Here is a 13656-nt window from a genome sequence, read left to right as displayed (position 1 = left end):
CCTCTCCTCTTCTCCATTGCTAGTACTAATCAAGAATGGAAGAACCACCGAGGGAAAACTAACTCCAGATTTAACGATGCCTAGCTTAGGAGGTGAGGATAGTTAGGGCCATTGCTGAGTAAGAACCGCTAATGGTGGGCCCACGAGGGATGTAAAACCCCAGGAACCACTGTGAACTAGAAAATGCTCGCACAAAGGCGGTAGGAATATATCTGAAATATTATCGAGCCAGTGCGGAGCGACCGGGAGTTCACCTGCCACGGCACATTCTAGATGCTTTCATCGGGATTGGCAACAGCTATCCGTGGTGTACACACCATCTCTAAAAATGCTGAGCCTTAATCCAGCATGTGTGAAAGAAGAGACATGACAAAGAAATTTAAAAATGAGCTAAAGATGATTTGCCTGGTATTTAAAGTGTTATCATTTAACAAGTCACCCCATGCTTGTGCTATACTATTATTACATGTTCATTTTTAATTGAGGTGAGATATATGTGATATATAATTAATCATTTTAAAATATATTACTCAGGGGGCTGGGATGTAGCTCAGTGACAAAGCACTTGCCTAGCAAGTACAATGTCCTGGGTTCAATCCCAGTACCAAAAGAAGAGAAGACCAAAAAGAAGTGTGTGACTCAGTGGTGTTTGGTGTGTTCCACATGTTACACGGCTATCACCTCTCTCTTAAAACCGTGTCATCACTCAGCAGAACACCAAGTGGTCACTACCCTCTCTCCTCCACCCCCAACCCTGGAAACTACTAATAGGACTTTTGCCTCTTCTATATATTTTCTAAAACAAGAATCACACAGTATTAGATTTTTGTTAGCCTCATTTTGCTTAGCTTGTGTTTTAGGTCGGCCATGTCGTGGCATGTGTTCCTGTTAGCTTTTTACTCGGTTATAGCTGAGTGGTGCTCCATTGTCTGGCAGTACTGTGACCTGTTTACCCATCCGTCTATTGACTGTCATTTGGTGGGCAATTGGTGTTGTCTTGGGCCATTTTCTGTTGTTTCAAACAGTGCTAGTATAACATACATATACAAGCTTATGTATGGATGTATGTTTGCACTTCTCCGAGATTTATGTCTAGAAGCAAAATTCTATATGTAAACATCTGGGGAACTGTCCACCCTTTCCACACCTCTCACATCTTTATCTTTAGAACCTTGCATATTCCTGGGTTCAACGTCTTTGTCTTAGTAGTGAATGAGTCAGGACATTAATGGGTTTATCATATCCTCCTTTCTATTGTACACTTGGTACTAGCTTGTTTTTGTGTGTGAATGCTGTTGTCATCTCATTTCTGGTTACTTACTCATGGAAGTTTGCTTTTATTTTTATAAATGAGTCCTCCTGTCCAGAGCCTGTTTTCCTGGCATTTCTTCCCCTCAGTGTTTAACAAGAAAAAGCATGAAGCTACTAATTCCTCATTTCAGTATTCCTAAAGAACATATCCAATAGCCAGGAGTGGGGACAGGTTAGAAACAGCTGTGCTGTGACTGTCCACACCATGGAACCATTCAGTTCTTGTTTCTTTGTCTCTCAACATCTTAACATGCACCTCTAAAAGTACTTACTCATAGAACGTATTGCTCTCTTTTTCACAGTATTGATTATCATGGTATATTTTGGTCTTTGAAAAATTTATACTGATAGCAATTATAAATGCTTCAGCATTTCTGTGAAAGGAGAGGGTCACGCCTGTAATCCTAGCTACGATGGAGGCTGAGATCTGAGGATCTCCGTTCAAAGCCAACCTGGGCAGAAAAGTCCATGAACTTCTTATGTCCAAATTAATCAGCAAAAATCTGGAAGTGGAGGTGTGGCTCACATGGTAGAGTGCCAGCATGGGGTGAAAAAGCTAATCCAGAGTGTAACGCCCTGAGTTCAAACCCCAGTATTGGCACAAAAGAGAAGAAAAAAAAAAAAGAAGAGGAAAGGAAAGAAAAGAAAAGAAGAAAGACTGAGACTCTGTATTGTATAAAAAACAAACAGAACTGTCTTTAGTATTTTCTCAGGAGAGTTTCTTCTTATTATTATTACTATTATTGTTATTATTGTGCTGGCAGTAGGGCTTGAATTCAGGACCTGGTCACTATCCCTTTGTTGTTTTGGTTTTTTTGCTCAGTAAGGTATTTGGGGTTACATGGCTCCTTCAAGAATACAAAGTAAGCTTTATTTGTAGAACCAAAAGCCGTTGATTCTCTTAAGGACAAGGTCCCCATTTGCCCACCAGGGCTGGATGGTTCTCCTACTGGAGACCGCAGCCCAAATCCTTCCCTCGCCCTTTCTTAACCTAGGCTCTGGGATGGAGTTCTGAGTGGGGCAGACTGGGTGGTAACTGTGCTCTTGGAACTCACGCGGGTGCTGAATTCCCAATTTGGCACAGGCTCAGGGACTTGGATGTCCGGACATGGAAATGAGGTAGCGTGTTACCACCAGACTGAGGACGGCCCGCAGGGCAGGGGCCCCCTCCGCGCGCGCCTCCTCCTGAGCCACACTTCCTGCCTGTGGGCTGGGCACTTTGTTATCCCTGCCCCGTCCAAACGCAGCAGCCAGAGGGCAGCGGCTCCAGAGGTAGAGGTGCTGTCTGTGGACTCTAACGTTAGAAGAAAATGAATTTCAAAAAAAGCACGAAGGCCTCAAGAAATAGCCAACTCACCTTGTAAATGACACTTGTCTCGCAGACACTGCAGCGACAGGCGTACGCCTGCGTGGGTGCAGCTGGGTGAACCCCATCGCAAATGTCTTGCTCATGGTCTCCGTACGCATCCCTTTCTGTACCAGCATCTGGTACCTCTCACTCCCGAAACATGGCGCAAGATGTTCTTTCGCTCCAACATAGTCTCTCCAGCTTCTTTGCGATTCCTTCGTGCAGACACCATCAAAGCTCAGGTGTAGTCACTAACGCTCTGCAAGGTATTCGTAGCCAACAATGAGCCAGTCTTTCTCATTGACAAAATGGTTGTGATGAGTAATTAAAGCTGATTTAATATTCTTTCCAAGTACAAACCTTGTTATCCTAGTGTGAGCTCCTCATTAAACCTAAAATTTTATTACACTTTCTAAATATGGAATGCTGAATTTTATTTCCCTAAGAGTCAAAAATGAATAATGACTAGTGCTGTCACTGAGTGTAGAGAAGGTACGTTCTTTGTGCTTGCATGTATAAATCCATTGAATCCCCTGAAACTCTGTTGGAAAAGATATTATTCTCCCCATTGTACAAGTGGAAAGTCTGAGCATACCAAGGCTAATGAACTTGCACCAGATAACACAGCCAGTAAGTAACAGAGCTGCTATTCAAAGCCAGCCAGATGTGGCTCTGCAGCTGTGTTCTTAATCATCACGGGTAGACAAGCCTGCAAACAGCCAAGTGTGATGCCTTAGAAAGTTCTAAAGCCAAGAGGACCAAAGGAAAGATATCTCCACATTCCAGCTCGGTTCCATATTTAAACCAATTGTAAGCTTCTAGAGTAGAAAGTTGTATTCTCATTTTACAGAGGAAGGAGTAAGAATTGGTGCAATAAAGTAACCGGAGTCTCCGAGTCAGGAAGAGCAAAGCTGAGGGTTTAGTTTTGTGCAAGTCCTGGGGTTGAACTCAGGGTCTGGATGCTGTCCATAGGTTTTTTGTTCAAAGCTAGCACTCCATCATTTGAGCCACAGCTTCATTTCTGGCTTTTTGGTAGTTAATTAGAGATAAGAGTTTCATGCACTTGTCTGCCCAGGCTGTGACCCAGGATCCTCTGATCTCAGTCTCTTGAGTAGCTAGGATTACAGGCATTAGTCACCAGTGCCTGGCTCAACGCTCAGGTTTAACCTGGATGTGGCTGACACCAGAGCCCTAAGTTCCCACTACCCTGACTGCATGCTCCTCACGCCGGTCCTCAGCTCTAGATACACATTGTGGTCACACAAAAGCTTTAAGGATTGCCCAGGCCAATTAAATGTCAGCCTCTCAGGGTGGGTGTGTTGGCTCAAGTGTGCTGGTTTAAAAGCTTGAGAAGGTCTGAGGGGGTGAGTATCTTGCCAGCAGCAGGACTTTTCAAGGGAACCATCGCATTCTGAAGTAAAGAATTACACCATCTGCCCAGGCCCATTTACCAGGGAACGCTTTGATTCACTGGCCAATGTAGGTCCTTCAGAAAATGTTGACGGAGGTAAAAATAGAATTGGCAACCACAGCAAACATGTCTGGAAACAACCCGCTTCCAGAAGCTCGAGCAAGGCCTTAGAGAAAGACAGAGGCTCTGAGATAAGACTTCATCACCATTTATTTGGAAGTTATTTTCTCTACACGTTATTCTTACCACTTCTTGTTGGGAATTATTTTGAAATGACAAAGTGCCCTCGCTAGCTGCTAACTGTGTTACCTCTGCAGAGCTTCGTGAATTTCAGTTGATTTGTTGTAGAACGCTGTTCTTGAATTCGTATCATGAAGACGGCCACACGCGTTGGGGTGCAGCTCGCCTAGCCATGCTGACAACAGATTTCCTGGGCTCCTGGGCCACCATCTCTCCTGTGACACAGCTTCATGTGCTCTCACGATTGGCTTTTGAGATTTCTGTTGTTGTTTTCTTATGGCTTGTTCTTTATTTTCCTACCCTCAAGCCCCTACATCATATCACTCTAGTATATTAGAGATTTGCGTTGCTGTAACCAAGTACCTGACATAAATACCTTTAGGTAGAGTGGTGGGTTTTGCTCACAGCATGAGAGGTTTCAGTTCTGCATGGCACAGGATGCAGGTGGCTAAGCTCAGGGTGGCCAGGAAGCCATGAGAGGGGATGGGTGAACGAGCGAGCGTCTTCGTCCTTCGCCTTTTGTTTCACACAGAGCCCTCCCCACCTACTGGGTGGTGCTGTCTACATTCAGAGTGGATTTTCTCCTTAATTAATCCTCTCTGGAAACATCTCACAGACGCTTCCAGGAGTCTGATTTCTCATGCGGTTCTCAATCCAGTCGCATTGACAATCAAAATGAGCCATCATGTCCATCAAATTCAGATACAATTTCCTCTCCATTGAGGATAGCCTCTCACAAAGCACACATATCAGAGTCCTTAGTGTCCTCCTTGGCAATATTATAGCACAAGACAGATCTTGTCCTTATGAGATGCAGAGAAATTTCTAGTACCTAAAGAGACAAGAATCCCGCATTCTGACACATAGTTAAAGAGTAAGCACAACATATGCTACTAACGAATGACTGGGGTTTTGGGCTTTTGATCGTTGGTCCTCCAGATGCACACTGTGAATCAAGTCAGTGTAATTCCTAAAACAACACTGGAAAAGAAAATAAACAAATGGTTAGTGTACATACTAAAATTTCAACAAATGTCATTGTTAATGAGTGGCTAATTTAGGGGCTGAGAGTGTGACTTGGTAGTAGAGCAATTGTCTAGCATGCACAAGACCTTATATTCCATACACAACATTGCAAAATCTAAAGTCAGGTTTCATGCTGCATATCTGGAGTGCCAATGCTCAGGAAATAGGGGCAAGAAGACTGTAAGTATGGGGCCAACCTGACTTACATAGCAAGACTCTGTCTAGAAAACAAAACAAAACAACAACAAAAAGTCAGTGCTACAGTTTGCCTAGTATGTATAAAAACCAGGGGCTCATTTCCCATCACCCCCTACACACACACACACACACACACACTCACACACACACATGCACACACACACACGCATGCACGCGCTCATTTAAAGCACAAAATATAAACTGATAGATACACTGTCAAAACAAAAACAATAGAAATTTGTATGCTTCCAAACAGCAAATAAACAATCATTTAAAAAGCATTAAAATACTAAAAAACTTCCTAGGAGCCTGTCCACAGTCCCAGTCCCTGTGTGTCTGCCAGCCTTTCTGAAATGTGTGACCTGCAGTCATCTCCAAACACAGCCCACAGTCCACACAGGACTGCTGTTTCCTGAGTCTGAGTTGGTTGTAACCCTCCCTTTGAAAAGGCCAGGACTGAAATCTCCATGTACTCGACACCCAAAGCCAGCGTTATTCTTCAAAGTTCATTGAAATTAAATCAAACGTTCTCATTTTCTGAGATTAATGCTAAACTCCTTTCTCTCTTATTTGGGGAGGATGGTTTGATGATTGTGATAGTTTTCCTTTAGTTTGGATGTGACTGTGTAAAGACACAGAATATAGGCGAATAGTCTACATTCTCGAGCCTAAAACATCAGTGGTGAACATATATATGTATATGTATACGTGTATGTGTATGTATATGTATATTGTTGTTGTAAAGGTGAAGTCCAGAGATGTTACAGTTACATAAGTCAGGTAATGAGTACATTTGTTTTTGAACAATGTCACCCCTTCCTTCATTCCCAGTTTTTCACTCCTATCCCTGCTCACGAGTTGTACAGTTCATTTTCAACAGTGTGTAGTATCACTGCTGCATTTGTTCACATTTTGGCCCTCCATTTCTGTGCTCCCCCTTTCCCCTCCCAAAGACAAATAACAAAAAACACAAAAAGTAAGGAAAACAGAAACAGTAAAATAAAAAACCTCTTATTTCTATTTATTCAAGTTCATTTTGAAAAATATTATTTTATATGATCATATGTACATATCTATTGAGCCTTTGTGATCCTCTCCTAATAATATCCTCCTTTGGCTTCACTATGTGAATGTCTAGACACCTATACAATTTATTATGTCCCAGTGTTTTTACTTGTAGACTTATAAGCACATTCTAGTTACCACAAATGAGGGAAACCATGAAACCTATGTTTCTTGGGTTCTGGCTTACTTCACTTAATATAATTCTTTCAAGTCTTTCCATTTCCTTCTGAATAGGGCAATTTCATTTGTCCTGATGGAATCATAGAATTCCATTCCTTGATCTAGTCATGTACTGAGGGGCATCTGGATTGATTCTATATCTTGGCTATGGTAAACAATGCTGCAGTGAACATGGTTGTGCTAGTAGCTATAGTTTGGTCTTGTTTGTGGTCAGTTGGGTAAATGCCTAGGAGTAGGATTGCTAAATCATAGGGAAGCTTTATGTTTAATCTTTTGAGAAACCTCCATACTACTTTCCAGAGTGGTTGAACATATTTACATTCTTACCAACAATGTGATAGCATTCCCTTTTGACCACATCACCTCCAGCATCTGTTTTTATTTTCTTGATAATGGCTATTCTAACTGGAGTGACATGGAATCTCAGTAATGTTTTGATTTGCATTTATTTTATGGCCAGAGAAGCTGAGCATCTAGATCATCATGTGTCTATTGGCCATTCTTCTTATCCTGAGAAGTCTCTCTTTAATTCTCTCTTTAAGTTGTTTCTTTGAGGGTTTGTGGGGTTTTTTTGGTGAGGGTTAATATTTTTAGCTCTAAGTATATTTTAGATATGAGGCCCTTGTCTGGTAAAGATCTTCTCACATTCTGTGGGCTTTCCAGGGTTTTTCTACCTGCACCCTGGTCCAGTGTGGGTGGCGGGGGGAGGGGAAGGGCTCTGCTCCACACAGTCACTTGGGACCCAGACTGCTACTTATGCTATCTAGTGGCCTCCAAGTCTGCTGAGTCCTCTTCAGGGGGCCTGTGGACACAGCAGGAGAGTAAACTATGTAACATGGAAGTGCAGATGCCAGGCTCAGACATGTAGCCACTGCTTTCCCTGTGGTCCTTATCGTAGACCCAGTCTCATGACCCCACCTAACCACTTGGTGCTGGGACTGAGGGGAAGGGAAGGATGAGGAAAAGAGAAGAGGGGAGAGAGGGGAAGGGGAGATGGGTGCAGAGGAGGGGATAGGAGTCTGGCCATGCACCCAGGAAGCCGAGCAAACAGGGTGGTAACACAGAGCAGTTCCCAATGCGGGTGGAAAGAAGGGTGAAATGTACCATTTATCCAAAGCTTCTCAGCTTTACTCTCCCTGCCTGCAACAGGAACAACACTCCATCAAGTCGCTTCATTATAAAGAGTCACTGGTTCATGGACAAGGACCAGAAAAAGAGCTGTAGGACAGAATTGATGGTGTTTCTGGACTCATCCCTGCTAGCTCAACAAGGCTCTGTCTGTTCTGCCATCCATTGAGCCTTGGAATTGCTGCCTTTATAGTAATCCTGACTCAGAGTCACCAAAGCAATTTTCTGTTTGTTTGAGGCATGCATGTGTCTTTGGTGATCTATGAAGGAAGGAATTCTCAGGTCTATGTGCAAAAGATAGTCTGATTCTCTCTTTGCTTGAATTTCTACCCTCCACGTTTCCTTTTCTGATTGTTTCATTTCTTAAATGATTTTAAAAATTTAAAGCCTTAAATAAGTCATTCTACTTTTGTTTCACAAGGTCAAAAGTTAACTACTTTTCAAACATCCCTTCATTACTTACCCAAAGAGATCCAGACAGATGCCTGTGAATCAGTGCTTAAGATGGCTACAAGAGTCGTTCAGAGTGGCAATCTCCAGGCTCTCGTCTGTTCATTAAAGTGTGTGTTCACATTCTTTCCCCTGCCTTGTAGCAGTCAGCACAATTTCTGGATCCATGCATTGTGCATTATTAGCGTAGAAGAAGCTCTCCAGGGGCTGGAAGGATTATAACAGTCGTCAGTGAATACTAATTGACCTTTAAGTATATCATTTTAAGTAGTTTGATGCAGTCTGGAATTTATGGAGAGCCACAGCCAGTGCACACAACGGTGCTTCAGACACACGTGTGTGGCCCAGGACTTGACAGTGATAAGGACCATCTGTGACACCACTCAGACAGGAGAGGGAAGGCTCTGCTGGCAGCCCAGGGCCTCCATGACACCTCCCTGTCTCGGCTCCTCCTTTGTGCCTTAGTGAACCCGCCACCCTGATCTTCCTCTAGTGCCACCCCAAGGAGGATGTCTGCATTACCAGATATTCGCCTGCCTTTATCTTTCCAACTGATACTGAGAAGATTTTGACAAATACTCTCTTCTCCAAAAAAATGCAGCTTTCAGCAGGCCATTAGACTGAAGACGTGTGTGTTATACTGATAATCGAGGGGTTTGTTCAGGGAATTCTTTTCTTTTTTATATTTTTTTCATTTATCTATTTTTGTCAAAGTGATGCACAGAGAAAGGAGTTACAGTTACATATGTAAAGCAGTTAATACAGTTCTAATCAAACTTGTTACCCCCTCCTTTGTTTCCCTCCCACCTTCCCCCTCCACGGTTCCCTCCCCACCCTCCCCTGAGATGCACAGTTGGTTTACAGCATATTGTCTTGTAAGTATTGCTGTTGCATTGGTTCGCCTTTTACCCTTCATGTCTCCATTTTGGCGTTCCCCTTCCCTAGCTCTGATAAACATGCATACAATACTCAGTGTACCAAAGTCAGTTACAGTGACATGATATATATTTTGTCCTTGTGCTGGATAATGGCTCTGTGCATGCTTATCTTCCTCATTACAGTTGTTACCAGGTGTGAAAATACTTTATTATCTTTTTCATCAGTTAAATTTCGAGCACACAATCAGAGGTGTACAAGCAAACTGTAATGGGGACATTAAACAGTTACTTGGCCTACGAGAACATTTTATTGCATTTCGATGACAAGGTCTTGTGATTATGCAGCTTCTAAAGCCCAGCTCACTGCCTGTGTTCAATAGCTTGGTCTACAGCTCGGTGTGGTGGATGATGCTTCCTGAGCTGGGGCTGACGTGGTCCAGACAGACCTGTGATGCTTCACTGTGTGTGATGTTAGAGTCACGGTGTGCATCACCCTCCCCTGCCCTCTCATGGCTCAGGAAATGGAATGTGTGCCGCGTATTCACAGGCTGCTGACGTTCATAGCTCCTTACAACTTCATTTATCCTGGGGGAAAACAAGGCCACTTGTAGCTTCTAGGTCAAGAACAGTCAAGTTTGATTCCATCAGAAGTGGCTATCGACTTCAAATACACACATCCTGATTCAGAAGTTTGTTTATTTATGTAAAAGCTTTGAGTTGTACATTGTGTCCCAGCCACCCAGATCCACTGCTGTCATCCTTGTCTAAATAGCTTGCTGTTATTCTGTTCAGGACTGTTTTTTTTTTAAATTAAATGTTATTGACAAGGTGATATACAGAGGGGATACAGTTATGTAATAAGGTAGTGAGTACATTTCTTATTTGTTACACCCTTCCTCATTTTTCTTTCCCTCCCCTAGCTCAGATAAGCATATATACAATATCCAGTGTACCAAAATCATATACAGTGACCATAGGAGGTATGTCAAAGGAAATCCACATAGTACATTAAACATAACAACAACAACAGGCCTGTTAACTTTGCCCATTTGTATTTCCACCCCCCCACACACACACAAATACACACATATTCAGAACTGTGCTAAAACTTTATTCTTCCTCACTGTGTGATGTCTTGTGTTAATGAGACTTCATGCACAGAAATTCATATGAGCTGCTGACCTCCAACTATCTTTGAGATAATTAATAGTGTGCTTACAGGGGTTGATTTACATATTCATGAGAGTTTAGACCACTTGGTTCCTAAGGAGGACAGTGAAAAAGCTCAATGTTTTGAATGCATACCAAGTTAGCAAGAGAAGTGGTTTAATATTCTCATGTCGATATGGGAGTGAAGATATAACACCTAAACCAAACAAGTATTTATTTCCAGTAAAGTCAGAAAGCCTTCCAAGTTCTCTTGTGTGTTCTATTCTACTTAAGAATTTAGAAATTTTCACTTCTTCCATTTTCTGCTTTTACAATCTTGATAAGAAATTATCTGTGCTGGAATTACATATTGATAAAGGAAACCACTGTGTACAAGGGAGTGAAATAGTAGAAGATGAAGGACAGCTTTCAGGGCAAGGCCATTATTTTGTCTGATGCTGCTCTTGCTGCCTTGTCTTCTTGCTGCTAGTCACGCCCTTTCTAGGTAAGCACTCTACCACTAAGCACAGGCCAGCCCCACTCAACAGCTTTTTCTTAAGGCTTACATGCATGTAACAGAGCTCTTGGAATAGGTCACTAAAATAGTTTGCTTGTGCTGTTAAATACCACAGATGATAGAAATGTATTTTCCTACAGCTCTGTAAGCCAAAGGTCTGAGATCAAGATGTCAGCAGGGTTGGTTCCCCTGACGACACCTCTCTCTATGACTTATAAAAAGTCACCTTCTCCTTGAGCCTTCACATGACCCTCCTTCGGTGGCAGTGTTCTGATCTCTTCTTATAAGGGCACCCAAAGAACCTCATTCATCTGCATCACCTCCTTAAACATCCTGACTCCAAGTATGGTCACATTCTAAAGTACTGGAGCTAAGAGCTCTCCATACACATGAAGAGGCACGTAATTCATTCCCTAATAGCCACTTTCTAGATTCTAAAATCATCTTCCAATACTCAGTATCCTAAATTTAGACAGGATTCACTGAGCATCAGCCTGTCTAGAAGTTCTGCTCCACGTGCTTGAGCCTGCTCTCCATCCTTCCCCATACTCAGTACCAGCTCGTTTCCTCCAGGTCAGCACCGCCTGCCTCAGGAGGACAGGGGCCTTCTTCAAGACTCTCCTTGTACAAGTAAAACGTTCGTCATCTTACTTGCTGTAGGGATAGTTACAGTGGTATATGCAGTCAGGTTTTAGTCCTGGGTTCTCCAGGACAGAAGATCAAGAATGCTTCTACTGCTCATTGTAGACTAACCTTCCATAACCAATCCAGAACCAAAACCGTCACGACTCACTCACGTGCAGTTCGTTCTTGCCCAGCATGGGACTTTCAGGTGGGAAGGTGGTTAGACTCCCAGCCAGTGTTTGCTTGGCTCAACCGTTTCTCTGGGCATCGCCCGATCCTCACATCCAGAGCCCAGCTTGCAGAGAGCAGAGTATAAGGAAGACACAGGCTCTGCGTGCCACACACCTCTTCATTCTCTAAGATAGGCCACAGGCATGTGAACACCCCTGCCTGCAAAGGATCCTGGGGAATGTCATCTCAATAAAGGCCATGAATATAGAGGATGGAGTTGACCCAGAGGCAATCCGGTGGGAAGATGCTGCATAGGGGTTGTGGTGGTTCAGTCTGCTTATGAAGAACTGGGTTCTTAAATCAACTGGCTTCAGTCTACTTCAGCTTTGTGCATCAAGTCTATGGTTGAGCACTGACTGCAGTTAGATGGTGCTGAGTTCAATCATAAGTGTGTTCTACGAGATGGTGAGCCATTTTTCTCATTATAAAATGAAAGTAATTCTGAACTGAAAGATAATTAAGTTCTGTTGTCTGTAAAAGACCGATTGGCACTGTTCCTGTTACCTAATTGGTGTTACAGCTTTCCCAGTCACAACCAACTTTACATATCACTTTCAGAGTAGATTCTAGAAACTGCTGGTGCAAGTGGGAAAGGAAAGATGAAGCTACAGTTTCCGTTTTATGAAAGTCTAATTTTCTTCTTGAGATTGTCTATATCAAGATATTGATAAGTACGGAAAGAGTTATTTCCGGTGAACCTGGCATTGACATTATAGGAAATGTAAAATCTTAGAGGTATTCGATTGCAAAAACAAATACTGTGAAAGGTGTGAATAGAAATTCTTATGAACACTGATAAATTAAATTTGTGCTTTGAGCTGATTTTCTCAGCTTTCTGTCATGGGAAAGCGTTCACACAGGCATTTCAGTCAGGAGACCATTGTTTACTGCTTCTCTTCTCTTTCCTTGCAACCAGTGCTCATAAACTATATGCAAGTATGATGTTGAATAAATACATGGTCTGAAATTTGAGTTGCTGTGCTCTATGGGAATTGAGAAGTGCCTTTATAAAAGTAGATTCTGAGTTATGATCAAACATAATAGAGAAAGGAAATGTTACAACTCCTGTCTAGCATAATTGCAAAATAACAAAGACCAAATTTGATTTTTGTTTTTGTGTTGCAGAGAATCAAACCTAGAGCCTTGTTCATGCTAGGCAAAAATGCTGTGCCATTGAGAAAAACCTTTACCCCCAAGGATGGCATTTTATTGTTATCTGTAGTTGGCATAAAGGGAAATCTTGAGTTTGGTTTGGTTGGATGGTTGGTTGGTTGGTTGGCTTTGTTTTGTAGGACTGAGAAACAAAGCCAGGTTTCATGCATACTCAGCAAGCATTATACACTGAGCTACATCTGAAGTCCTGGTTTCGTTGTTATGGTTGTCTGTTATCATTGTGGTCATTGTGGTTTGCTTTACTTTGCTTTGATAAAGATAGGATCTCACTCTATAGCCCAGGTTGGTCTAAAACTCATGATCTTCCTGCCTCATTCTTCTGTGTGCTGGAACTACAGATGTGTAGCATGACCGGCTGGTACTTGAGCTTGATACTATTACAATACTGTACTACAGAGTGGACAGTGAGCACTATAGTAGTAGGACCTTGTAATACAGCAATTTGGGTCACTCTACCCTCTAAAATAACTCAAGATTCATTTTTCTATTGGATGACTTCGTTCTTATTTGAATTCTAGCATGCTGAGTTAAGTTAGCCTGTTTGCTTTCTGCTCATCGGTGAGGTCAGTGATGTTTTCTTTTTCATATATAACTAGGCAAGTAGTAAAAGGTTGATTTCCGAGGGACTAAGAGCTCCTATGGGATGAAATTCCACCACGCCATCAGAGTCTATTTACCAAACACACACTTTAGCAGATACTATTTCTGGAACTGGCTATTGTGGCAG

General features: G+C 42.5%; 1 protein-coding gene across 1 annotated transcript in view; it reads left to right on the top strand.

The window, feature by feature from the left end:
* The window catches only part of Prkn (parkin RBR E3 ubiquitin protein ligase), an 884626-nt gene that overhangs the window by 607835 nt on the left and 263135 nt on the right, over nucleotides 1–13656 (top strand). The window lies entirely within an intron of this gene.

Source organism: Perognathus longimembris, chromosome 9 (assembly GCF_023159225.1).
Source record: "Perognathus longimembris pacificus isolate PPM17 chromosome 9, ASM2315922v1, whole genome shotgun sequence".
Lineage (NCBI taxonomy): Eukaryota > Metazoa > Chordata > Mammalia > Rodentia > Heteromyidae > Perognathus > Perognathus longimembris.
This window is presented reverse-complemented; position numbering and strand designations above follow the sequence as displayed.